This window comes from Rattus norvegicus, chromosome 13, assembly GCF_021556685.1.
Source record: "Rattus norvegicus strain SHRSP/BbbUtx chromosome 13, alternate assembly SHRSP_T2T, whole genome shotgun sequence".
NCBI classification, from domain to species: Eukaryota; Metazoa; Chordata; class Mammalia; order Rodentia; family Muridae; genus Rattus; species Rattus norvegicus.
The window spans coordinates 58,176,138-58,204,084 of record NC_141546.1 but is presented as its reverse complement, the minus strand read 5'-3'; the positions used below and the strand labels follow the sequence as shown (position 1 = coordinate 58,204,084).

At 40.1% G+C, this 27,947-nt stretch overlaps 1 long non-coding RNA gene across 9 annotated transcripts; it reads right to left on the bottom strand.

Annotated features, from left to right (window-relative positions):
- Positions 1 to 7,766: 7,766 nt before the first annotated feature.
- Positions 7,767 to 26,681, bottom strand: LOC103691931 (uncharacterized). 9 transcript variants are annotated; one of them, XR_015635499.1, is made up of 6 exons: positions 26,648 to 26,681; positions 23,001 to 23,160; positions 16,871 to 16,957; positions 11,435 to 11,577; positions 9,329 to 9,467; positions 7,767 to 8,796 (listed from the first exon to the last, which is right to left on the bottom strand). It is a non-coding gene; the product is annotated as an uncharacterized LOC103691931 (long non-coding RNA). The 9 variants fall into 9 exon arrangements; XR_015635503.1 differs by having other exon boundaries at positions 7,777 to 8,796; positions 11,423 to 11,577; XR_015635506.1 differs by lacking the exon at positions 26,648 to 26,681 and adding an exon at positions 23,310 to 23,484 and having other exon boundaries at positions 7,777 to 8,796; positions 11,423 to 11,577.
- Positions 26,682 to 27,947: the final 1,266 nt, after the last annotated feature.

Here is a 27,947-nt window from a genome sequence, read left to right as displayed (position 1 = left end):
ATGCTATCTGGTGCTGGATAGAGGAGCCTTATTTTTTATTATGGCAGCTTGCTATTTTTGTAACATGGTGATTTGGTTGAACACAATAAAGTACAGTTGTAACTGATCTCCCCTTCTTCCTGGATGAGTGAGGAGATGACTAAATGTTGATGTCAGCATCCTTGAGCATATTCAGATGAGCTTCTGCTTCTGTTGAAAAGGATGCTGTGTTTGATTGTGGTCCGAAGCTTTGAAGCACTACTTGGCATCTCCTTCCTTGGAGGTCTCACTGTTTAAACATAACAGATTTGATAGCTTGTTGGTAAGGTGAGGTCCAGCTTGTCTCCACTAGGTCATCTTCATGTGAATCCGGTGGTTATACCGTTTTGTTCTAGGGATATTTCATTTTTTTAATAATGGTTTTAGCTGACATTCATGGAGAGAATGAATCCTTAGAACTGTGCCACTAGTGAAAGGAAATCCTGTCTAGAGTATGTTTCTTTACAAAGCTGTGTCATACCATCCTTTGGGCCCTCTGCTGGAAAAGTAGAATCAAGTCTCAAATAATGCCTTTTAAATTGTATCCTCTAGTATTATAGATGTAGGACAGTACTGTATCATACCTCTGTGGATGTAAAATAGCTTGTACCTGCTTTATGATATGTAGTAGTGACCGTGCTAGTAGTAGTGACAGAGCTGTTTTTAATGATGTTGCTCAGAATGTTTTCTTTCCAGATGATGATTGAGAAGCTAATTTAAAAAAAAAATGGTGCCAGGTACCACAAGAGTAACAGAACTGTGCTGTTTTCTCGGGTTTTGTTTTTTTACTTTTTTTTTTTTAATGGAGTGTGCTGGATGTCTCTACAGTTTTGTTCAGATGACTGCAGAACCTGGAAAAGCTGTTGCTGCTGTTGATGCATAACACACTGCTATTATTGGTCTTTTTATATAAATATAAATATATATATACAGATGTATAATTTGAATTTTTTGAAACTTTAGCTGTGCTGTCAACTTTGGAAAAAAGTATCCCCGTTTACTGTGTTGAGTTGGCACTGTACAGAAATTAACAGCCATATTGGTCTAGAAATGTTGAACTTAAGTTTTTTCCATTTGTACAGGGGTAACACACTGTATTAAATATGTAAGGTCTTATCTATGTGGGTTTGATTACAAAAACTAATAAAGTATTCTCTAAATTTAAAAAAAAAAAGAAAAAAATGTTCTATGCAGCATTCTTTTGACTTGACATATCAATCAAGTTGTTTATGGGTTTTTAGGCTTTTATTAAGTTAAATCTTATTGTTGTTAACATTTATTCCCCTCTTCACACAAAAGAGAGAGAAGAATATAGATCCTGCATGACATCCAGAAGAGAACACAGTCCCAGGAGATTATAATCTTAATGAGAAAAACACCCAACAACATTAGCTTTGTGACCATGTCTTAATAAACCAGTGAATGCCTTCACTTGAAACTGAAAAGTTACTTTGCTATATGTATATCCACTCCACGTACTAGAGTTTAATATAAAAATAAAATGAACAGGATTCTATGCCTTATCTTGCCACACTAAAACATAAAAGAATGTTCTTCAGTAACCAGAGAAACCCACTCACCTATAAATAAAGGGCATTATAGGAGCCTCAAACCAAAATCCACAAATCTCACCTGGAGAAGCAATTACATTATGTGAAACTTACCCTTTCTTTTTTAGCTAATCGTTTTGTCCAAAGAAAATCACATTAACTGAAAAACTAAATCAATCTCTATAAAGAAATGAGATTTTCAAAGCACATCTGGTAAATGGATTTTGTTACTTCTTTTATGTTTCAATCACTAAGTTCAAAGATTTGCCACTTACTTCAAAAAAATAAAACTATTCATCCAGTGGGAAGAAATTCAATCAGTATTAAGTGATGCACAAAAGACAAGGTTAAGGCGAAGCTAAGCAAATTTCCTTTCCATGAGTAATAAAATAAAGTAAAAGAAAGGACATTGGGTTAAGAGATCTTGCTGGCAGTGATTTAATTTCTTTAAAGATTGCTTTTGATGTCTTTACAAAAACAAACAAACAAACAAACAAAACAAAACAAAAAATAACTTCCATGCTAGGAAGTGAGCTAAGAAAGCCCATTCTATGTGACGGTGTGATGATCTCATAGGTAGTATTGAAAGTAAGACCACCCAAGGTCAACACAGTGTACAGGCTATAAAAGCATCGTTGAAGTAAAAATCAGGACGATCAAATGGAAGGGAGATTAGATCGTTGTTGAAAAGAAGCCATGCAACCACCGTAAAGTCAGACAAAATTAGACACCATTAAGCTTCACTGCAGTGAGATACAAAGCCAATGTTAATGACAAGTGACAAACTGTAAGACCCAAACCAAAATGAGAAAAGGAGATATCGTCCGTTCCTCTGTGGATCTTCACACAGTTTTCAGACATGCTTAGTTTGAGCAGAACTGTGTAATCACTAAGCTTCTCCCTCCCTGCTTGGCAAAAGTGATGGGCACTCATCTCTAATGGGAAGCAGATTTGCTTTTCTGCCACTATATGGCAGGCAGTCCGTCGCCCATTGAGAAGAGAAATACTGAGTGAAAATAAGCCAGCTATGAATTTGCAAAACAAAGAATGTAGTTACAAAGACTTGAATGCCAACAAAGTGATTTCCTAATCGAGTATAATAAAGAAGACTCAAGTTGGGCATTGTGGTCACATGCCTGTAATCCCAAGAGTATTTAAGAGGCTAAAGTAGAATGATTGCCACAAGTTCGAGACCAGGCTGGGTTCCATAACAGTCTAGGCTACAAAATGGGACCTTGTCTCAAAAGAAACAAAGTTGATAGTTTAAGCATTGGACATTTAGATCCTCCTATTTGTCAAGGCCATTTTGTTTTTAAACAGAGTTGATCCCATTTGATTTTAGATCACATTGAAGACTTCTACTGAAAATAACTGAACTTTTGCTATCATCATTCTTCAACCTTTGACTTCATTTGGTTTCAACCCCAACTGGTATATTGAAGTTCACTTCAAGTACTCAGCACTCAGAAGTAGTGCAGACTCCACAGGTTAAGGTCCTAATCTACCAAACTTGTCATTTAGATGTCACCTGCTTTTCTAACAACACATCTGGGTGTTTTCATCACTATGACAATTCTCTAGAATGCCTCACAGAACTTAGAGAATGCAACATTTATGACAATGTTTTCACTATAAAGGGGCACTAGGTTTGTCCTAGCATCTTGTGCTTGACTAAATCATCTGCCAAGGTGGGCATTCGTGGGTAAATCATTGGCCATACAGTTGAACTCATCCCTGGAGGTTCCACAGACCTAATGTTCCAACCCTCCTATCCTGTGAGGGGCCTTGCTGAGGACTGGTCCCTGTTCTGAAAAACCAAAGCTCCACCAAGTATTAAAACAAGCTGAGGTGTTCTCAAGCATTTTGGAATCATAACTATTCCCAGCATTCCAGAAATCCTAGGAGCTTTAGAAGCTTTATGCTAGAATCTGGGCCAAAGACTAGATTGGTCTTTATGAATGAAATAGATACATTAAATCAAGAATTGCAAAACACCCCCAAACAATAGACACTTAAAAGATTTGTGTCTATTACTTCTAGTATACATAAGAAGTATGTAAGGGACAGGCTTGATATGTGCCACACAAAGGTTTGGTGACATAAATAATGCCTCCAGGTAAGAAAGCATTGAGTCTACCCAAAAAGGTTAACTTGGACAAATTACAAAATCAACATATATTTTCTTCAATACTTTATGTTTCAATGCCTCTTCCTATTTCAATACCTCAATTGCTCCTCCACTTAGATTTCTGCCAGGATTATAACTGTCAACTCTTTTATCTAAAGAATTAAAATCACCAACCCTTTAGTCAGCAGTTTAAAAAAAAGGTCAAACTGCATTGAAAAACTGAGTGACATGAGAAAGAAAGGTTTTTGAGTGTTTTAAGCATGAAGAGAGTGACTAAAGGGAGTAAGGCGCCATTTTAAGAACATGAAAAACTAGCAGGCTGGTACCAGACAGAATGACCAGCTGTGGGAAGAGACTCTCAGAAGTTTGGAAGGCCATTCAGTGAACCCATGAGGCTTCAGCAAAACCATGTGGCTGGTGTGTTAGAATATGAGCGTGCAGAGATGTCTGGTGGGGTTACATGTGCTAGGGTTTCTAAATGCCAAGGGATGTAACTGTTTCTCTGCAGGCAACAGAAAGCAGTTGCTTGGCTCTGCCTCAGATTCCTCATCCATTTGTCTTTCTAGAACTCATATACAAAAATTGTAACAATTAGGAACTTACTGAAATACTCTGGACAACAAATAGCATAGTACTGGACACAAAGTAAGAATTCCAGAAAAGAAATTCAGGAGAATTTTTAAAATTTGCTTTTAAGGAGCTTGGTGTATACCTTTATCATCTCTGTGAGTTCGAGGCCAGCCTGAACTATGTAGTGAATTCCGAGGGAAATATATTGCTTATTAGAGAATGAGGATGGGCCTAACCTGGAACAGGATGTCAATGACAGAAATGCTGGATATGGTGGTGCACACCTACTATCCCCACACTCAGAAGGCTGAGGAAAGAGAATGCTAATTCTGAGTCCAACCTACAGATCACAGCCCTCATTTTCATAACCACAGGAAACACAAAAAGCTTAGCAAGAGCAATTTAGAGAGTATCGGATACAATCCCTTCATTTTCCCAAGGTTGATGAAACTGGAATTTTTGATTTGTCAAGCCACATGATAGTCAATAGCACAATTTTGAAACCTCCATCCATGATCATTCCACCCTCACTTCCAAGAGAGTGTTTCTGTAAATCACAAGTGCCCAATCGATCTCCTTACCAAGCTGCCCTGTCTGAGTTTAGCAATCTAGACATGGGCTCTTGTGCTTTATGATCTAAATCCAAGTGGGAGGAACAGAAACAAACTCTAAATCTAGGTAATCAGGACACATGTGGAATCTAGAGCAATATAGATTATCTGTGAATAAACCACCACACTCATAATAGGAGCCTGCATCCTCAGCATGATTCTCAAGTTATTAGCTCATCCTTAACATCCTCTTCAACATCGTTTCTAATAAGCCTTCCTCCATGTTCTTCAGAGGTAATCAATTTAAGGGAGTAATTCTTGAGATGCTGCTCTGGTGTAGTGTAAGGCACACCCAGCTTAAATCTGGTCACTCAGTGATCTTATGAAAGATACCTAATCGGGTTGTAGCACCTCATGGGGCCCTGTCTCACTCACAGATCCATCTAAAGCTCTTTTTGCCTATTCACCCCTATCTGCTTATGCTACTCATCTTTTGGTTTGCACATCCTTCTTTATATGGTCCTTTTGAGACTATGAAAAAGTTTGAAGTGGGATAGCATCGTGAATATACTATGCCAAATGGTGGGCCATGATTCATGTGTCTGACTTTTAGACAGGAAGAGTGTGAACTCTTTTTTTTCTATTCTGCTTCCTACCTCCAAGTGACAGTATGCAGCATGTGACTGCATGTTAAATAAAGAACAGAAGTACATCCAGGCAATTCATCAATGACTTCTCCATGCCCAAATAAATTCATGGGAATGCACAAAGCAATATATTTGACTATGTTTTCCCTGCTTCACGGTGTCCTGGAACCTGTTATTTAAAGATCAAGTTTGAAAGTCATGTCTAGACCTTACAGAGAAGGTACGAACCAAAAAATTGTAGATGTAATCCCTTTTACAAAACATGAGCTATTTTTAAAACAGCCCTTTGAACCATTCTCCGGAAAGCACGGAGCACTAGAGCATCTCATGATCTACCTAGCCGAGCTGATTATCTCTGAAGGACACAGGAAGGTTTGTTAGACATGAAATGATGGGAAATGAGAAACACGAGTGTTGTGTACACAGGGACACCAAGCGAAGGATGTTGAATATTAAATGATTTGTGTTTGGCACTAAAACAGATCGGCCGTGTTTCCAAAAGAGGATAAATATGATCAAAGAGATGGGAAAGAAAGAGCGTTTGAGTAAAAAAGACAAGAATCTATTAAATTAGGAGTTTCATTTGTTCAGACTGGACAGTATTTTTCTTGAAAAGGCAAATTCCTAATGCCACAGTGGCTTTTGATGAACACCCACAGAAAAGGAGGCTTTGTTCAGCGGTGTCTAATAAAACACCATGTAAATCATTCAGCAACCACCAAAATGCCAGCAGTTCATTAGAACTTCCTTTCATTCTCCTTTCCAGGGTTAAAAAGTTAAAAGTATTGTGTCTAATAAACGGAAGCCCTTCATTCAGCTGCCATGTCTGGAAGAATCTGTTGTCAAAAGATAAAACTTGTCAAAACCAAAGATATCCAGCTCCTCCCATTATGTTCTTAAGTACTTATAAATATACAGCCTCTGACATGAGCATAGACACTCAGCAATTTCAAACACAAAGTTAATGGCTTTATAATCTTGAGAAGAAACAAAAGGTTAAAAAAGTGAGATAGCAAATTTCATTGTGGAATCTTGCACAATATCCTAAAATTAAACATTCCCAGTACTCATAACAACAGCTTCCTTACAAAGCTTGGTCAGTAACCACATAAAACTCCACAGATAAAGTACTTGCTGGGGACTAATAGAAACATGGATCTATATGGAAATATAAAGAATGGGATCTCAAATAAATATTGTGAAGTTGAGAGCTTAGAGAGAGGGGATCCTAATGGTTTATGACCTGTTTTGGTCATGTGAGACAAGTAAGTAGTGCTAGGATATTTTGATGTTTTAAAAATCATTTTAAAATGCCTCTATACACCAACATTCATGATTTAATTCTTCAACCTAAAGGCTAACTCATTTTATAAATCTGCCATGTGTCAGGAATTAGGCAAGCACATCAAAAGATCAGCTTGAAAAGAACTCACACTCTCATTGCAAAAAACCGACATCTGAGTAATTGCCAAATAGAGCAACCATTTCAGGGACAAACGAACTGGAGCACACTAGAGAAAGATACCCAAAGGCAACCTCCACTTCTATACAGGGGAGCACATCAGTGTGCACATTTATACACATGTGTCTACAGCACGCACACACAGAGAGAGACAGACAGACAGACATAAACACACATGCATGCACAAAGATTGGAGAAATACCGTCCAGCAGTTAATCCATTGCAAGTATCTTCTCAGGCCACTTTCATTAGATACTCACTGCAGTGTGGGAACAATTTGTCTAAGTGAGGTTGCCTGTTTTTCCCTTTTAGTCCTTTTGGAAATGAATACATTTTCACTACTATATGTAAGCAACTGTCATAAAATATAACACTTCTTCTTAGCCTTTTAAAGAATAATCTCTGTGAGAATAAATAGTTAACCTTAAGAAATGTGTTTCATCCCTCTTTTTATCATAAACTATTGATGTTCTCAGAGGGTCCCTCTGATGGCTGAATCCATTCAGGCACCTTACTTTCTGGCAACTCCACACTCCATTACAACAATAGATTCAGACTCTTCTCAAATATCAGTGCATTGCTAAGACCAAACTTCTTCACTAGAAAGCCACTGTGAATTTTTAGTCCACCTGTGCAACTCTATTATGAGTATGTATCTACGGAAATGTTTGGGAGAAGTTCATACATTATTCTGTAATGGAATCACTCATTGTATAGTTAGCAGAGCACAAGGAGAAGCCTTCTATGGCAAAGGTAAGTCTGAAAGTCCTAAAGCGGAAGTTGAAAGGTGTTTGAAAAGGGTCCAAGTGAGCTTTCATTGTGTTTGTCAAACAATAATTTAAACACATTTGAATTTGCATTTTATTAATTCATTTTATTTTAACCAATCACAAGTAGAAGCTGTGCAGCTAACAAGAGGAATGGTTTGATTGGAACCTGGAGGAGAGAGTCAATGGGAGCAATTACAATCAATGTAGAAATACATGAACTTGTCAAAAGATTGCTAATTAATTAACCAATTCAGTTATCGTGTTCCTAGTTAGTAGCAATTACCAAAGCTGAGCCTCACCAGGGTCTTCACCAAGTGTTTCCCTCACTTCTGTTCTGGGCCCGTCCGTTCCCTGTGCCACCTGAGTTTCCTCTATGCTTAGAGTCTTGGCTAACAATCTTGTTTTGCATGATTTTAAAACACAATAAAGCAATGTATTGTGGCACATGCTTGTCTTCTCAGCACTTGGGAGGCTGAGGTGAAAGAATTGCTGTGATTGATTTTTGAGGCCAGTCAAAACTATTATTAGTTTAACACAGTCAACTCCAGATTTAGTAGGGGTGGTCAATTTTTTTAAACAGCCACATATGGTGCAGAGTGATTTAGTATCTCATATTTTGTTGATTATTTAATTTTCAGCCAAAATTATTTAAAAGAATACACTAAAATATCTATATATACTGAGTAGCACATAAAATATTAGTTAAAACATTGGCCATTGGTAAGAACTTTAACTATTCTGAGACATTTTGCTGTGAGAAAGTCCAAGAAAACTACATGAAGAAAGTACGTGGAAGACCCTACCTAGCAAAGACACTGAGGCCTGAACACAGGATCCCAGCAGTTGCATCAGACAGATCTCAACATTTAAGTCATTTCAGCTAAGACCAACAATCTCACAGGACAGAGATGAGCTACGTCCATAGTCCTCTGAGGAAGCTGATGACCCACGAAACGATGTTCAAATGAAAAATTTAAGCCAGATGTGGTGATACATGACTGAAATTTCAGTGCTTGCTAGGTGGAGGCCAGAAGATCAGGGGTAGAAGGATAACCTTGGCTACATGGGAAGTTTAAGAACAGACAAGGCTTCATGAGATCCTGTTTCAGGAAAAGAAAAAACCATGAAAAATGAAGTGTTGTTTCAAGTATAAAATATAGTACTTTAAACATTCTCTAACTATAATTGAAAATTGTATCCCACAAAACTAAACTGACAAATTAGATTTTACCGTAATTATAATGTTCTGCCTTTTGAAAGACATTATGAAAAACACGCTGAATTTTGGGACAAAACATTTATCTAAAAAAGGACTTCTTACATCTAGAGTATGTGAAGAAATCTCAATGCAAAATAACAACCCAGGTTTTTTTTTTAATGAGGAAAAGTTTTAAACAGATATTTCATTAAGTCTACAGATGACAAAAAAAGCATGTCGAAGGTTGCATCATTTAGGTCACTGGGGCTATGGAAATACAGATACCAAAAAGTTGGTACTACAAAGTTTATAAATGGGTAAAAATAAAGAAATAAAAATAACAATACCAAGAACCACTAGAACATGTATATACTGATGGTGAAAATATAAAAAGATATCTAGTTTGGAAAGCAGTTGACACATTCATAACTTACCATAGTGTATAGGATTCCCACTCTTGGATGCTTATGGCTAAACATTTTCTGTAAAAAGCATTCACAACTGTACAAGAAGGTTGATAGTGGCTTTATTCACAGTCAACAAAGCTGGAAAGTGCTCAGATGTTCCTTTCAACTGGCAAGAGAATAGAGAAATTATGCTGTATCTCTACTGTAGAATACCACTCAGTGTTATGAAGGAACAATGTATCTAAACTCACAAAAACATGGCAAACACAGTGCTGTCAGTGAAAGAAGGCAAATAGTACATTAGTCACATGTGCGATTCTGTTTCCATAATGCTCTATAAAAGTCAAAATTAAAGGAACAGACAACTGATCCACGACTGCCTGTGGTTAGTGGTAAAGATGGATGAGGAAATTTTGGAAAACTCTGGGACTCTTCTGTGTTTGATAGTATTATTGTACAAACGTGTCCTCTGAATTGAAACAATGACTCCTGGATAAAGGCACAATAGGACTAGGATGTAAACAAAACTTACAAGGCTCAGGAATTCAACAAAACTGTACGGTCTCAGAAACCTCCTGAAACAAGGTTCACAAGTCTCCACAAGGTTATATAAGCAGCAATAACTAAATAAGGCCCAGATTTTCCATGTGCCAGGTTGTTCAGTGAGCTCCAGGGATGTAAAAGTAGACCACTCAGTGATGCAACTTGCCTTTGAGACAACCATGTTCCTGTAGGAAACCTTACCTACACTCCTATAAGTAACCCCTCTCCTATACTTCTTCAGGCAACCATAGGAAACTCATTGATTCAGTAAATAGACTAACATGGAATCATTTATTTGATCTGTCATCAATGCCCTATCAGCCTTGAATTTTTGAAGCCATGAAATCCTCTCAAATGGCTAAGCTTAAAGACATGTGCTACCATGCCTGGAAATCCTTTAGATATGACAGGGTTTATAAGTTCAAAAGAGCTTACATGTTTGTTTATTGCATCTATGTATACTAACATAGATAGGAAAAATACAAACAATTATATTCTTCAGTTTTATTTACTTTGAAAGGCCTGTACACAACCAAATGGAGACCCATAACAATGATGACAATAAGAGCTTCAGACTATTAAGAAGTTATAGAGATCCAGATCCTTGGCAGTTGTCCAGAATGTTCCCATTGTCCAGAGGAAAAAAAAAAGATGCAAAGGGCTGGAGAGATGGCTCAGTGGTAAGAGCACTCACGGCTGTTCCAGAGGTCCTGAGTTCAAATCCCAGCAACCACATGGTGACTCACAACCATCTGTAATGGGATCTGATGCACTTTTCTGAAGACAGCGACAGTGTACTCATATAAATAAATAATTTTTTTTTAAAGAAAACGTTGAAAAAAAGGAGTCGCCATTTAGACTAGGATCTCCTTTAAGATAAAATGTCCAATAAATCTGTATATTTCAAAATTATGCACAAGACCTGGCACTCATCAAACATGGGGCAGGTAAATTAAATATGTGCCATGTCCCACAGTAGTCTCCCATTTGGAATAAACATTTACTCAACCTGTAAAGCTTTGGATTCCCTGCACTTGCTTTCCCCTGAGGCCATTTACACAGTTCCTTTATAGTCATCAAGTAACCCCTCCTTCCTCAGTTCCCCAACAGTAAGAAGGATTGGGCAATAGCCCTGAATGCTGATCACAACTATAAGCTTATGGCTTGTTCTGTTTCTCCATCTTTCCATAGCTATGTCCTCCCAGGCATTTGGTTTTCAGTTTACACTCCATCACCTTCCAAAACCTTCCCAGGTCTGGAGAGATGACTCAGCAGTCAAGAGCGTTTCCTGCTCTTCCAAAGGACCCACGTTCAGTTTTCAAAGGTGTCTAACACCTTCTTTTGACCTCCATGGGTACCTGCACATAGGTAGGGACACACACACACACACACACACACACACACACACACACACACACACACACACACACAAAGAGAGAGAGAGAGAGAGAGAGAGAGAGAGAGAGAGACTAAGGAAAAAATGATCTACCTAACTGCCAGTATAAAATAGCCAGTAGTATGCCTGGGGTTAAATTTTTGCATTGTGTTTATCATACTCCAATGGTTTCTTTTTATTACCTCAATACTTACTGGCATTCTTCTCTGCTAGGTCAACACACTAGAATTCTCATTTTTCTGCTTACAACTCTTAAGTTTAGTAGAAAACTGAGAAAGTTGGCTCTTCATTATGTATACCGAATAGAGCAAGTCTTGTCTTGTTCAGTACTGGGTGTCTGAAAAAAAAACAGAAAGTCTCTGCCTTAGAATGAGAGCTCTGTTGAGAACTGACAAACCGTCGGTGAAGAGTGCTGGGTTTCATGCCGCCTGCGTATAGCTGTGCTTTTAGCTCTGGACTGAAGAAGTAAATTGTGTATAATCCTGGCCAAGTGGCCTGTCATGTGAAATCACTCTGAAAGTCTCTAGCTCTTGTCCATATGGTCCTCTTCTCTCTAGCTCACAGCAGTGTCTAGTAACTAAAACAAGTTATGGAAATTAACAGCTGCGACAGTGATTCCAAAGCCGTGCCAGGGTATTTCCTGGCAGGTGCCAAGTTTAAATATAGGATGCAAGGGAAGGCCCTGCTGCCAGCATGGAGTATGGTACCATGAAACTGTTGTGCTCGGGATCCCGCTGGGCCAACTGTCTGTCGACATCCATGCCTGTATCATCGTGCACAACCAAAAGAGCATCTCTTTCTCAGACCATCGCCCTGCTGCTTTTATGGTGTTGGTATTTTAAGTAAAGAACTTACTTGGTATTTCAGGTCAATTGCACGAAACTGTATTCATCTGTCCCTTTTGGCTTCAGAATTCCTCAACTGTTTTCTTTCTAACCCCAAATCCCTACAAGTTGAATGCGGCCTTTTTACTAATTTACTAAGTTCTTAATCTTGCAAACAGCTACAAAAGAAAAGTCCTTCAATTTGTTTATAAAGGTTCCATGAAATGGCTTCAGCTTCTCCCCCATAGGATCTATGAACAAAATCCAGGCTTCTTGCTATGGTGGATAAAGGCTTCAGAAACATAAAGTTAACAGTTGAGTGGATTTCCCTGAAGAACTTTGAACGTGACATTTTTGTGGTCCCAGCTCAGGACCCATAGTAAGTGCTCCATGAGCCTCTCAATCTGAGAGTAACTAGAAAATTAGAATATCTCTCTCTGCTCAACAAACAAGATGGTCACTTTGGACATTGAGGAATCACAATGTCCAGAAACCGGCCAGGGACAAAATTCTTCAGTTTCCCTTGCCAGTGCTTCAGACTCTGTCAGGCTGCTGAAAGGAGACTGAAGAGCAGCATTAGAACACAAACTTCTCATCTACGTACGTAGCATTTTACGGTTTTAAAGCAATGAAGCTTTCCAGTTTAGTCTGGTTTCATTGTTGTTTGTTGAGACAGGGTCTTGTGTAGCTGAGGCTACCTCAAACCAGCTATATAGCCAAAGCTGGCACTGAGCTCTTGTTCCTCCTGTCTCCAGTCCCCAAGTGCTGAGAATGGAGGTGTCTGACAACAGGTCTCAATTTTAATTTGTAGTATAGTATAAACAACTTGTCAATATGATATGAAAAAAAAGCAGGATACAAAATTATCTATGTGGAGTCATCTCTAATAGCTTACACCTGCAGTCTATTATAGAGGTTGAGGCAAAACTCTGCCGTGAGTAAGTAGTTCTAAGACCAACCTTGACTCCAGAGTAAGACTCTGTCCTACAAAGCAAAAATAATAAGTAAGTGAAATTGTTCTTTTTGGTTAAAAGAGAAGTATTAATGCCCATTTTTAGGCTATAGATTAAAGCACAGCTCCATTTTTGTTTTTAATTTTTATTTTGCTCTATGAGGTTTTTATTTTGGTATCTTAAAACATTTCTACGATTAGTATGTAGAGTTTGACTTTCATAAAATGGTTTACTATCTCAGTAAGTATTCCCATGTCCAATTAATATGAACAGGTACAAATAAAAACTTGTGTGGGCAAGAGAGGTAGTGACGTACCTCAAAGTTTAAATGCGCTCTAGCACATCTGCCAGTGTTTCCATAAATCATCTTGTCAGCCCCACATTGACACACCACATGGACAAAGTTATATGGGAAAGGTCAAAGAGAGAGGGAAGAGGGGGGAGCATGTATACTTTATTCACGGTCCAACAAGTTTAAACTGAGTCAGCAATTAGTGTTCACCACAGTCTTCCTGAGAAAGCCATAGAGTATAAATCGTGCTATGTACCACAAAGCTCCAAGAGTTTGCTTTGTATGATAATGACTCCAGCCATGCGCTCTAGGGAAAGCAAAAGGAACACACGTCACTGGCTGCTCGTACCGACAGCAGCCCACTGTGATTCATTATTTTGGCAAACATAACAGAGATAGGAATGTTTTATTTAGAAGTTTTGTACAAGTTTAGCAATATCCAGAGGTCATGTTTCCCAGGACTTTACCAGGGCACATCATGTAGGTTTTGCACATGTATTCGAATCAATAATTAATGATTTCCTTAATTGAAAGTATAATATAGGATGGTCAACTTCTTTCATTTTAGTACTGACATTGAATCTGAGAGTCACAAAAAAGTGAACCTTAGTACATTTATTGAACTGATTTGCCTATTAATAGATCACATTCCTCTAGTTGCAATGCATTTCCACATACAGACAACCCAAAGGAAATTATGAAATTCTTTCCCACTATATTCCAGATTGTTTAGAGGAAAATATTATGCAACAGCTACTGGCCTTGAGGAAGGCAATCCTTTTCTTCCACAGTCTTCTGAGAAAAAATGAGGCTCTTTTAAGAGAACATAATGACATCAAAGCTTTGATCACAGTGAAGCTTGGAAGTGTATGAACCTATTCTGACCACAGTTTCTTATAACAAGCATCTATAAAAAGGGGTGTGTGTGTGTGTGTGTGTGTGTGTGTGTGTGTGTGTGTGTGTATGTACACATGTGTGTGTGTGTTGAGGGCCTTTTGCACATTACATCAGTTTCCTTTGATGCTTTTTCTCCTTTTTTCCTCTCATCTTTTCCATTAATGAGTATAAACAAGGAACTAATACTTAAAACTATCCAACTCTTTGGTTAAAACTGCCCAGTATTACAAATCTTAGGTTAGGATTTAAATTATAAGACTCCACATAAAACACTCTAAGCCTAATTCAAGGTACTCATTGCTACATTGTAGTTGTTTTATGAATATAATGTTATATAGTTGCTTTTTCATCTTATAAAAATAAACCATGCTTGCAAAAATGTAAACAAGGCAGTACATGAGATAGAAATTTAAAGAGCCCTCCTTTCTATCCCCCTTCTGTTTCTCCTCTACCCCCCAACACTCCCACAATGAGACCAGAACACACCGTGAAATCCTTCAAAGGAAGGAAGCAACTAACAGTACTACCCAGCTATTATGCCTGAACCACAACAGCAATGCTCATGGCCCAGGTACAATAAGGGTATGGTAATGCCGTGCATACAGGGTGGTAGCCAACAGCTCTTCATTTGAACTTAAATCCTGTTCTACTTGCCTGGTACTGAAAATGTAACCAATTATCCAGGGCTAGAGAATGTATGGATCTCTGGAGAGAAGTTAAAACTGCCACTTTACTAAGCCAGCAGAATCCCAAACTACATTCTACATATCTGTCCTTATAACTACAGATCAATGTAGTCCTCACCCCACATCAAGGCAATGTCTCTTTGCAGCGGACAGAAACCAGTACAGAAAGCCACAACCAATCAAAATGCACAGTGGCGGAATGGAGCCCAGCCTCAAATGATACATCTATAACACAACTCTTGCACTTAAAGTTCTATATCATTGTGGAAGAAGGGACAGAAAGATTCTAAGAGCCAGAAGTTCGGGGTGTTTGCTGTGAGCTTGTTTCTCCCAGTGATGTCTGAAGCTGTACCCATAAAGTCTTCTCAATGTGATGGTCTAAACAGGGACTGAACAAGGACAACAACAGCAGACATGTTTATGTGGGCAGAGGAGAGCCCATGAGGTTTCAATCCTACACAAAGAACTACAGGCAACTAAAGAATACTGAGCTAAGGAGTCATAGTTTTCTGAGGAAATAGCACTCCAACTGGCTATCCAATACCAAATGGTCATCCCTGAAAACATATATACAAGTAACATTGTGTAGCCTGAGAAGGTTGTTTTAGGTACTTAGAAATATAGATTTGTATTAACTCATACATGTATGAGTTATATTAACTCATACATGACTAACAACAATTAGTGTAAAAAGAGGCTGTGAATTTTAAAAAGAGCAAGAAATCATAAATGGGAAAGTTTGGAGAAAGGGAGGGGAAGGGAGAAATGTAATTATATTATAATCTCAATAAAATAAAATCCAAAAAGAAGAGGAAAAGTGACTTGCTCTAAGCAACAAAACTAAGCTCCACAGCCCTGGTTTAAAGCCCAGAGGCCCCTCAGTACACAGCACTAAATTGTTCTGCGGTGTAAATTTTCAAAGAAGACAGAATGAAGTCTTATCAGTTGTTCACATTTTAATGTTCATAAGCTGGTTGACGGTGCACAAAAAGGATCCACTGTAAGAGAGCATTAAGGGAAGGTTGCAATGTGCTTGGCTTGTGAAATCTGATTGCACAGTTGGGCCCCGTATTGGAAAGAAGACTCCAAGAGTGGGGAAAAGTAAGCTAGAGAACCTAAAATTCTTATTTTGAACTCAAAGTTGATTTATGAAAAGGTTAAATAAGTCACTGAAATTCACTTAAAAATCATTCCGTGACGGGCCTAGCATCCTTTCTTTCCCTGCCTTACGCACGGTAATGGATTACTAAGGAGGCTTGCTGGGCTGGAACTGCCTATGCACACCAGTCTGACCTCAAAGATCTGCCTACTTTTACCTCTCGACTGCTGAAATTAAAGGCAAGTATCACCATACCCAGCAAAGATTTCAATCCAGAAAAGAATTCCTAAAATCATGTGTAAGTCTGTGTGTAAACCTAGACATAGTCATAGACATATAGAATTTACTCCACTTTAGTTAACAGTTGCTCCCCCACACCCCCAAAAGTCCAATATCAGGCATGAGAAACCCCTTCTGACTTTTTGGTCAAGGGAGTTCAAGAGAGTTCTAAAATAGTATGGCCTGTTGTGTCGTTGCCCTTGGTTACCTCTGAGAGGTTGGAGATTAAGTCTCTGTTACTGAACACACCATACACTTTAAACACAGGACACAGAGGATCTGTACTGCATCTGACCTAAAAGTTTCCTCCCTGAGAACTAGCTTTCACAGTACCAACAGGTGCTATGCAAGCTTCCAAAGAAGGGAAACAACTTATAGTCCTACCCAGCTGTGTTGCTTATGAACTACAATAATGACCAGTATGACGCAACCACCCAAAGGGTACAAATAGTGATATTCATATCTTGGTAGAAACCAACATCTCCCCAATTGATCGTGAGAACCTAGCCAAGTCCCCAGGGCTAATGAGGTCATGGATCTGAAAGGATATACTACCACCCTTACTAAACCAGCATACCTACCTTCATTCTGAGTATTTACCTTTATATCCACGGGTAAGTATAGCTCCGCTTCTCATCAAAGAAACTTCTATTTGCAACAGATAAAGACTGTTACAGGAAACCACAGCTGGTCCAAATGCAGAAAACAAGTGAGGTGCCCTGTCCCAAATGATATACTTATAATACAACACCTGCACCTAAAACTTAGGGAACATCAGAGAAGTAGAGTTGAAAAGACTGTAAGAGCCAGTGAACAAGGAAATACACTATGAGCTTGTGTCTCCTAGAAATGACTGGAAAGCTGCACCCATATACTTCAACGATACGGCTACCTAAACAAGATTTGAACAAGTAAAACAGCAATAGACATGAAATATGGGAGATAGACTAGGGACTGGAGAGTAAAATGTCTAGATTCACACGTGAAAGAAGCCAGTTGGTAGAGAAAGACCGGAAGTCCTTCTTCATCTGGGCTTCATGAAAGGAGCCGCTGACGCTCAAGAAAAATGTGTGTTGTACAAGTAGAAATGGTAACGCTCTGTAAATGTCCTTTGAAGGACTAAGAACCCCATGGTCCAGGACTTTCTGGGCTTGCCTTCCTCAGCTTACACCTGAGAAGGATGCTTTCCATTTATAAAGAATTGTATCCACATTTCTAATCAACATGTCCCTGGTACAGTCTTTGCCTTGGGAAACATAAGTCTGATACCAGCTGTCTTCTAAACCCAGATCCATTTTTGACAAAGCTATTTAAGCACCTGAAAGATGCCTCATCACTTAAGAGTATATTGAAATTGCAGAGGACCTGAGTTTGGTTCCCAGCACCCATATCAGGTGACTCAAAAGCGTCTGTTACTCCAGCTCCAGGGGCTCTTTGATACCTCTGACCTATATCCATGTCCACATACTCCTACACAGACACATGGACACACATAAACATAACTGCAGATAATTAAAATAAGTCCTTTTAAAAATTATACCTTATTTATAATAGCCAGAAGCTAGAAAGAACCCAGATGCCCTTCAACAGAGGAATGAATACAGAAAATGTGGTACATCTACACAATGGAATATTACTCAGCTATCAAAAACAATGACTTTATGAAATTCGTAGGCAAATGGTCGGAACTGGAAAATATCATCCTGAGTGAGGTAACCCAATCACAGAAAAACACACATGGTATGCACTCATTGATAAGTGGCTATTAGCCCAAATGCTTGAATTACCCTAGATGCCTAGAACAAATGAAACTCAAGACAGATGATCAAAATGTGAATGCTTCACTCCTTCTTTAAAAGGGGAACAAGAATACCCTTAGCAGGGAAGAGAGAGGCAAAGATTAAAACAGAGACTGAAGGAACACCCATTCAGAGCCTGCCCCACATGTGGCCCATACATATACAGCCACCCAATTAGACAAGATGGATGAAGCAAAGAAGTGCACACCGACAGGAGCCGGATGTAGATCGCTCCTGAGAGACACAGCCAGAATACAGCAAAATACAGAGGCGAATGCCAGCAGCAAACCACTGAACTGAGAATAGGACCCCCGTTGAAGGAATCAGAGAAAGAACTGGAAGAGCTTGAAGGGGCTCGAGACCCCATATGTACAACAATGCCAAGCAACCAGAGCTTCCAGGGACTAAGCCACTACCTAAAGACTATACATGGACTGACCCTGGACTCTGACCTCATAGGTAGCAATGAATATCCTAGTAAGAGCACCAGTGGAAGGGGAAGCCCTGGGTCCTGCTAAGACTGAACCCCCAGTGAACTAGTCTATGGGGGGAGGGCGGAAATGGGGGGAGGGTGGGGAGGGGAACACCCATACGGAAGGGGAGGGGGGAGGGGGATGTTTGCCCGGAAACCGGGAAAGGGAATAACACTCGAAATGTATATAAAAAATACTCAAGTTAATAAAAAAAAAAGAAAGAAAAGAAAAAAATTATACCTAAAACTATAACTGTGTTGGTTCTTCCAACCTGCCTTCTGACTCTGTGTGTGTGTGTGCGTGTTTGTGTGTGTGTGTGTGTGTGTGTGTGTGTGTGTGTGTGTGTAGAAATTGATGGAGAATGTCTGGCTATGCAAATAGCTTCATGTGAGAGTGCTTCTTGGCTCAGCCTGGTGTATCCCTTTCATATTGCCATCCTGCCATCCATCTATTCTCTATTCATTTGTCTGCCACTTGGACCTCACTGTGGACATCCTCCCTCCTCTGCCACTATTAGGACCTCTTTGAACTCTGTGGCCTTCTTATTCCTATTGTAGATGTTCTGTAAGACAGATAGATAGACAAATCATAATTAACATTGAATAGAAGATTCTGTAATTGCCAAGAGATAGCTATCAAAGTGAATCTTGATTCTTTAGTAAATTGTAGCCACCCAAAGTGACCCAGTTTGTGAATTTACTATTTTTCAATGAATTCTGCTGCTGAGGAAAGACATAGATATGTCTGTCTGTTCTGCATAGAGGGACCATACAAGACTTCATTCACGCTATCACTACCTTCTATCCTTGAGTTACTTTGGAATCATTACCTGAATTTATGAACAGATCATAAGTGATCATAAATAAGTCAAGTACCAGAAATGACATAAAGTAAAGCAGCACCCATACCTGTGCAAGTTTGTAAACTTAAAGTATAAAGGGAAGAATAGGAATATTGAAAAAAAAGAATATTGGTTGATTCAAGTCAGGCAATCATGACATGAAAAAGCCAGGGACTTTTGCTTCTGTGACTTGGGACTTAGATTTATGTGACCTCAAAGCCTACTCCCTCCTATAAAAGTGTCACAGAATCGCTTACTAACTCCATCACTGAATGGTTACCCATGAGGCAACATCTAGTGAACGGAGCAAATTTGTCATGAGCTTCGTTGTATGACATTTCCTGGGGAGAGATTTCCAAAGAATCTATTCAAATAGAGAAGGCAGCAACTGATTAAAGGAAGAATTCTGCACAAGTCCAGATGGGTAAGCCAATAAGAGTTTTGAGCATGTGTGTAACTCAAATGTAGCTATACCGCCAGGAAGTCCCACCTCCCGCATGTCTGACTGATTGGCTGCTGCACCACTGAAGACTTCTAGCTCCCTATCAATCTTCCATTTCCAATGTAGTCTAGCATATGGCAAAACGGTGTGGCTCTGGAGAGTGGTGACTGGAATCTCAGAGAGGGTCTCATGCCCTTCCCACCTTCTTCCTAGAAGAAGTATTAAAAGCCTCATGACTATGACCATAAGACATAGGCAATAGCCGTGGTGTTTACTTATTTCCTTGGGGTGACTTAACTTCTGCCGATCTCTGCAGCAACTCTGCTTCATGACTACAATAGTCATGCCCTGCCTGTTTGGAGAAAGTAGCTGCATCACAGTTTCCATTTGGAGCCTGAGAAAAAGAGGCTTGTATAGCAAGTGGGCTCTGAAAACACCCGAGGAGTGGGAAAGTAAGACAGCGGGAAGCAAATCCTCAGAGGCTGCGCTAATGCAAACTTACTTCCGTGGGCCGACAGGAATAAGTCCCACTTTAATTTCAGGGAAAAGATACACCAAATTTCTCAAGGCAGTTCACTCAAGAGCTGTCCTCCGCTCTTTATTGGCTGAGAACTACATTCAAGGCCCCTATGGACTTGGATGGGCCCAAAGAAGGTCCCAAACAGAACCCCTACTTCTCAAGAGCCTCCATCACCAATAATTAAGAGCCTTTAGCACAGACAGCTAGTATGAGAACAGTGTGCACCAATGGACTGGGCAGGGACATCTCTATAGCCTAGAACAGACAAAGATAAGCTTGGGCTGCACTGGACGCTGTATGCTTTATGGCTATGAACAAACAGAAATCCCAGCAAAGAACACACATTGCCTTTGCTGATTATATCCGCTGTATCTCTTCATCTAAAATATTCCTTCTCTTTCAGGAAAATTAATATTTGACTGAACCCAGGACCATTGCCTTTAAAAAGGTCGGATTTCATATTTTGGCCCTCTTCTTTGTTACATCATATTTCAGCAGGATTCTCTGTCCCACACATTCCCTGCCAGCTGTTTGTCAGATGTACAGACTTGATTAGATCTGCACTAAGTACTTTGGCGGGAATCCTTCGGAGGACAATTCTGAGCCTCACATTATGTTACATCAGGAAGCTTCCTGCACTGGGGCTGTAGCCATTAGCTAAGCTAGGATTCATCGGCAGAGTAAGGTGGTTACAGCCAGTTCTCGTTATCCATAATACAGAATAAAAATAGCTATACTGCTGTGTTCCCATGAGGATGAGACGGTATAACCAGGGTACTTAATATGGCTCAGGAACACAATGCAATGCGTTAAAGGGAAGCCTGCTGCACTAGAACAATGAGACAAGGGAAGGGGAACTCTGACCTTTAAAAAAAAAGAAAGAAAGAGACTATGGTGGTTATTTTTAACAATATTTTAATTATTCTTTCAGGCTAACATAAAAACCAATGAGTTCCATCATGATCTCTTCATGTATGTGCACTAATATACTTTGTTCTTATTTGTGCTCCTTCTCCATGGCCCTCCCTCCCTCCATCCGGCTCCTTCTCTTCCCCCAGTTATGTCTTGCTTTCTCTCTCCTATTACATGCATTTTATTACTCTCTTGATTTTCTACCTTCCCTAAGAGCTCATCTTCCCCTCTCACGATTCTATCTGTAATTTCATGATGTACAAAGACACATACATAAATACACATACACACAAATGTATATATATGTTTATACATGCATATATATGTATTCATGCATATATATACATAATTTTAAATTTTATTCCATATTTGACAGAAAACATGCAGCATTTGTCTTTATCAGTCTGGCTTATTTCACTCAACAGTGATTTTTAAGTTGCACCTTTTTTTCCTGAAAATGTCATTTTTTAATGGTTTTATGTATGTTTGCATGTATGGTTGTGTATATGCACCACATTTTGTTTATTCATCGACCGACATCTAGGCTGGCTCCATTTCCTAACTCTTGTGACTAGTGCATCAATAAACATGGGCGTGTCGTGTATGATATATTCGTTTAAAAGTCCCTTGTGAATATAACCCAGATATAGCTTGGTCATATTTCAGTATCAAATTTGGTTTTTTGAGGGATCTCCTTACTGATTTCTCCAGTGGATGCATACATTTACATTGCCACCAGGAAGGAATAATGGCTACCTAGCTCCAAATCCTCATCTGTGTTTGTTGTCAAATGTTGTCTTGATGATGGCCATTCTGACTGACGTTGGATATATATCAAACCAATTTTTATTTACATTTTCTTGATGGCTAAGGATGTTCTGAAGATTCTTTCAAATATTTTTTGGCCATGTACATTTCTACAAAAACTAAAGCATCCAAATAGTAAATGAGCTAATGAATCAAAGAAATAATTCTCAAGGGGACTGTGATTGAATGTGCCTTTTACCAAAAGAGAATTTTAAATGGAATTGTAAAAATGGATGAGGTGGAATTGTTCACTGGTCTGAGTTACAAAGGAAAAGAAATTTCACGCAACACAGGTGGCAAAAATGTTCAAAAATCAATGCACGACAGGTGTAATGAGGAAAAAACTGAATGAGTATGTAAATATTGGTTAAACTACTTTGATTTTTATTTTACCAGTCAAAGTCATCAAAAGATAGAATATTGTTTAGTTCTAAAAATCATTTGAATAAACCTCTTACTGGACATGCTGAGGATGAATATTAATGGTGGTCAAGATCTCAACCAGACCTTTCTAGGTCCTTGGCCTCTTATGCAAAGAATTTAAAATAAGGGCTCACACGGATTTCAAAACAAAGCAAGGTGACGTTGTAAGGAGTCAAGAAAGTGTAAATTGGAGAGAGATGCTGCCAGTGGTCACAGGAGTGTGAACAACAGGAGGATTGCTGTGAGTCCACAGCCAACCTGAGTGTCAGGGGAAGACTGTTTAAAAGAGGGGAGAGGGAAGGAGAGGAGAGAGAGAGAAAGAGGGAGACAGACAGGCAGATACAGAGACAGAGAGACAGAGACAGACAGACAGAGACAGACAGACAGAGACAGACAGACAGAGACAGAGGAGGGGAAGGAGGAAGGAGCAGGAGGAAGGAGGAGGAGAAGGAATCATTTGGCTTGTGTTTGGAGAATATCTACACCCCAGAGATCTTTCATTTGTTCTCTCACCTTTCTTCGCTTGTCCCCTGCCCTTAAGAAGCTCTCCTGCTAGTCAAGTGTCATTCTTATACTCGTCATGCCAGCATACCAAAGGCAGGGGTGATGTAAACTCCAGGCCACCATGGCTCCTGAGCTTCACAGTGAGTTGCAAGCCATCCTGGAACCATGTCTGTAAACAACGAAAGAAACTACTGTGCATGACCATACCAAGAAGCTTTACCCCCTCTGGTGCCTGTGTAGATTAAACAAGGGGAGACTGCTGCAGCATCAGGAAGAAATAAGAGCGAGATGAAAGCGCATCTTCCAAGTCTTGCCCACCTGGGTCACTTCAGGATGATTCCGTCTCTCCATCCAATAAGAAGCTCTGGAAGCATGGTTTTCATGACTCCCAGATTATGGGAACAACTCCTTCCTTGATATAGCTAGGGGATGCCCTATTCAAGTAGTCTGCAGAATTCAGAAGCTATACCCTGGCTCTTCTTCCAGTCTTTGTGATAGTCTCTTTATTAATTGCTACTTGAATTACATTTGAGTTGGCACGTGTGTCCTGCTGCATCTATTATTAGTCCCCACAGTGACCCCAGGAAACAGACACTCATATTAAGAGGCTGAGACTGATTTGTTTATTTACTTTAGGCTCTTAGAAGAATGAAAGTTTATGTTACCAGGAGAGAATCCCTTTCCAACTGCAGCGCTGGCAAAAGGACAAAGGAACAGGAATAGAATGTGTGGTAGAACAAAAGCACCCTGGGATAAGATAGGTGCTCAACTGGTAAAGTGTTTTCCTTGCAAGCAGGAGGGTCTGAGTTCATATCCAACAAGGACAACAAAGCAAAGAGTGATGCTGCCCACTCATAATCCTGAGGTAGAAACAGATGGAGTCCCGAGTTTTGGGCCAGTGAGGACTCTGTATGAAGTAGAGGTGGAAGGATGCCCAAGGTTGTTCTCTGACCTCCATATACATGTCCATACAATTCACGCACACACTCAAGTGCACACACCAGAAAAGAAAAAGCCTGTTGGTCAACTCGTGCCTTGTGCCATGTCCACGTACTAGTAAGGGATGGCAACTGCTGTTTGTATTAGTCCCCTTTCTTTTGTTTCCTGCTACCTTACTAAGAGTCCCAGTGACCACCCTTGCTTTCACATCAGGCATGGGTGTCAAAGAATTGGCATCGCCCCCCTCTTGATTCAGTGGCCGGTGGGCTTTAATGTGTTCCTGTGGCAGACGTGAGGATTTCCTGGAAACAGGAATGGATGCTGAGGACACAAAGGAATCATAGCACCAGATGTCATGTCTACCCTCCAGAGCCCTGTTCTCTGGGATTATACCAACCGAACTGACTCCTCGGACTCCTGCAAGCTGGCTGGGTTTCTACTGAGTCCCAGCAGGAGGTCTGAGGGAGGGGTGAGCCTGTGTTGAGAAGAGTTTCTCTCCTACTCCCATCCCAGAGGCTGTCACTGACTGCCTCCTTTTATGTCCTATCATGGAACTTGTTTCTAGAAGCCCCTCTATTCTTGTGACAGCCCAATCCCATAGATGCCTTAGGTTTAGGAACAATACTGTGATACTCCTTTTCCTTCTTCTCACCCACAAAGACCCTCTAAAATTCCCTGTTTAATCTTTATTGGTCTTACTTTAAGTGTATCATCTTTTCCCTGATGCACCTTTCCTGATACAAGGACTCTAGAATCCAAGTTATGGATGAACTGGGGGTAAGGGGGTTTAGGACCTCCAAAAGAGAGACTGGCCTCTTGAAAGGCCTGACACACCCACTCAGGGCTTCGATTACTGTCCTCCTCTTACACACCTCTCCTCCTCTACCCATGCTCATGGGTAAATACACCCTACAGTATTTCCTTAATAGACTCCAAGTTTGCAGAAGAAAAGAAAGAGGTGGAGGAGGAGGAGGAGGAGGAAGAGGAAGAGGAAGAAGAAGAAGAGGAAGAGGAGGAGGAAGAAGGACAAAATCTTTAACCTCAGGAATGTGTACCATGCTCTAGGAGGAGTCAATAGATTTACCACTTGTCAACACATAAAGCAAGTCCACTTCTGACTATTTCCTACACTGTTAAGGGAGCATTGTGAGAAAGCATGGAGTAGATGGACTTGAAACTGGTTTTAAAAAGTTGGTCCAAGGGTCCCTCATGAGAAGATAACAGAAGGCGTTGAAAAACTGGAATCAATGGCACTCATTACTGATGAAATATAAGAATGTTTTTTAAAAAGAAGAAAGCAATCGAAGATAATCCTCAGATGTCTACCTGAGGAACTTGGCAAAGAGCTCTGCGTGTGGTAGAAATAAAATAGGCCCATGTCCTCTGGCAGGGGTCGCAAACTCTGGACTTGTCTTCTTCCTTTGGTAAGTAAATGTGACCAAAGCTTAGCATTCTGATTAATTTACTTTCTGCCTGGAGAAACTTCCCCAACAACAGAGGTGAATACTTATAATGCACTACACGGCCAGCTAAGCTGAAGACTTACACGGCCCTCTGCAGAAATTCTTTGCACTGATCCTTGCTGCTAACGTAATTTGTAAGATCCCGAGGGTAGTCCATTCCCTTTAGAAATGTTTAGGAGCTAAAATAATAGTGTATTTATATAACTAACATCCCATGCCTTTTAGTGAGTAGGAGAAATATGCATAGTCACACTTAATCATTGTAAGAGAGATGGGGTAATTATCCCTCACCCTCAGATAGACTTGTCTAGGAGCTTCGATTAATAATGTCCATATCCACTTGGAGAGATGGTCCAGTCAGTAAAGTGTCTGTCATGCAAGCACGAGGACTTCCTCTCAGATCTCTAGCACCCATGTAAAAATGCCATACATGGTGACGGGTAAGTGCTGTAAACCTAATGCTGGGCGCTTGAGGCAGAAGCCAGATCCCTTGGAGCTCACTGGCCAGCAAGCCTCAACAAATCCTGAGGCTTCGCCGAAAGACCTTGTCTAAAAAATTAAGGGGTAAGTGATTAAGGAAGACACCTAACATCGACCTCTGGCTTCTTTATATAATTGAGTATGCAGAACACAGAGGGAGAGACATGCACGCCCACACATGCTCGTACACCCACATGTACCTGCACGAACTTCTACACACCACGCACATAAAAGCAAGAGAAGTAGAAGGAACAGGGCAGGGGCAGGGAGGAAGCCGATGTCTATAATGAAAGCTATCAAGCAGCAAAGAAAATCCCTCATCCCCAGACTTGTCCTTCTCAGCTCCATGCTATTTTTAAGGCCCCGCCTCCTTTGCACCGTTGATGCTAACCGCTGTTACACCACGTAATCCTCCCAACATCTACGTCAGAGATAATGATCGGAAACAGAGGATCCTCTCCCCATGTTCCACCTTGCTAGACCTCTGAAGAAGACTACCGCTGTCTGCAAGCTATGACGCTATGGAAACCATGAACCTTCAGTCAAATGACTCCAACAAGTGTGTCCCTTGCAAGTTTATCTGCTGTTAGGCTGCGCAGTCTACGAAGTAACTTGGCTGCAAAGCCGAGTTAACATCATCCCCAAGGACAAACTGCTGTTTGAAATAATGTATTTTATTTCAAACTAAGGCTGTGTCCACAAGATTATCCCCGCTCCTATTTTAAGATCCGAATCTAATAAACAGCACAGGCTGCCCAGCCACAGTTTGCTTACCGCCGTGTTACTTCTTGTCTGCATCGCTTTTTCTGGGTTACTATTTTTAGCCATGCTTTTATCCACAAGAGTGAGTCTGAGAGCAGGCAGATGTAGATTGGGGAAAGATAGATCATGGTTTGAATTGTTGCCCAAAGGTTGAAAACCAAAACAACCCCTTTCTCTTTAAAGGAGCATTCAGACACAGTGAGCTAGCTGCCAATTTGGGGCAACCTTTTAAAAACTGGTTTTAGTTACATTGCTCACGTTACAGAGCTTCATTTGTATAACTGTGAGTTAATAAGCTTCGCAGCTGACCTCTGTGTACAGATTAGGAGCTGAATGAAAAACACAGGATTCAGATATTAAATGATCTGCCATAAACTTCACCTCTACCCTTGCTGTTTATTCCGTTCCAGACAAGGCACTTAACCTCTTGAGACTGGGATTCCTGTTTAGAAAATGAAGGATCTGATTGAGTCAACAGAGCACTTTCTAGCACTGACAGCCGATGACTTGCTCTCAGTTCTAATTTAATCCCTCATTTTATGCCAGAAGCCAACATACACAAAGGCAGAATCCAACACATGGTGATACAGTGATGAATTTAGAAACAGACATTTGATAAGGGTGGAAGACTTTGCTTTGTACTAACTCCAAGTGTGTGTGTGTGTGTGTGTGTGTGTGTGTGTGTGTGTGTGTGTGTTTGAGGCACATGCATGTGCATGTGAATGTGTGGACATGTGTGGTATGTGTTTGTATGGGATGCATGCATGTGCATATGAGTGTGTGGTGCATGTATGTGGTATGTGATGTGTGTGTGTGTGTGTGTGTGCACATGTGTGTGCTTTGTCTTGGGTTTGAAGATCTTAAAATAATAGAAAACAATACCCATGGGTCTAAATCTATCTTCATGTGAATTTTTATATCCTTTTCCTAGAATTTCTGTCCTTGGGACACGTAAAACATAAAATGCTAGTTTCACGGGCAAAAATTGGGAGCTACAGCCACTGGCTGGAGCATGAGACCTGGGAACACCTGATTCAGAACCTGAGAGCCTGAACAATAGTGGACTTTGTACTGACATTTGGATCTTACGTCTTTCTCAAGTTTTCTTAGTACTAAATGACTTACATACAAAGCTGGTGATTAACTGTGGCTTTTTTGTGTTTTCTTTAATTAAGAGCCATTTTCTTGGAGTCACTCACTGCTTAGTATAACGGCTTTATTGTGGCTTTGCTTTAATTTTACTGTGAAAATAAGATTATTCCAGTTTCCCTAACTTTAGAAGTCTTGGAGTGGAAAACTCTGTTGCAGGCAA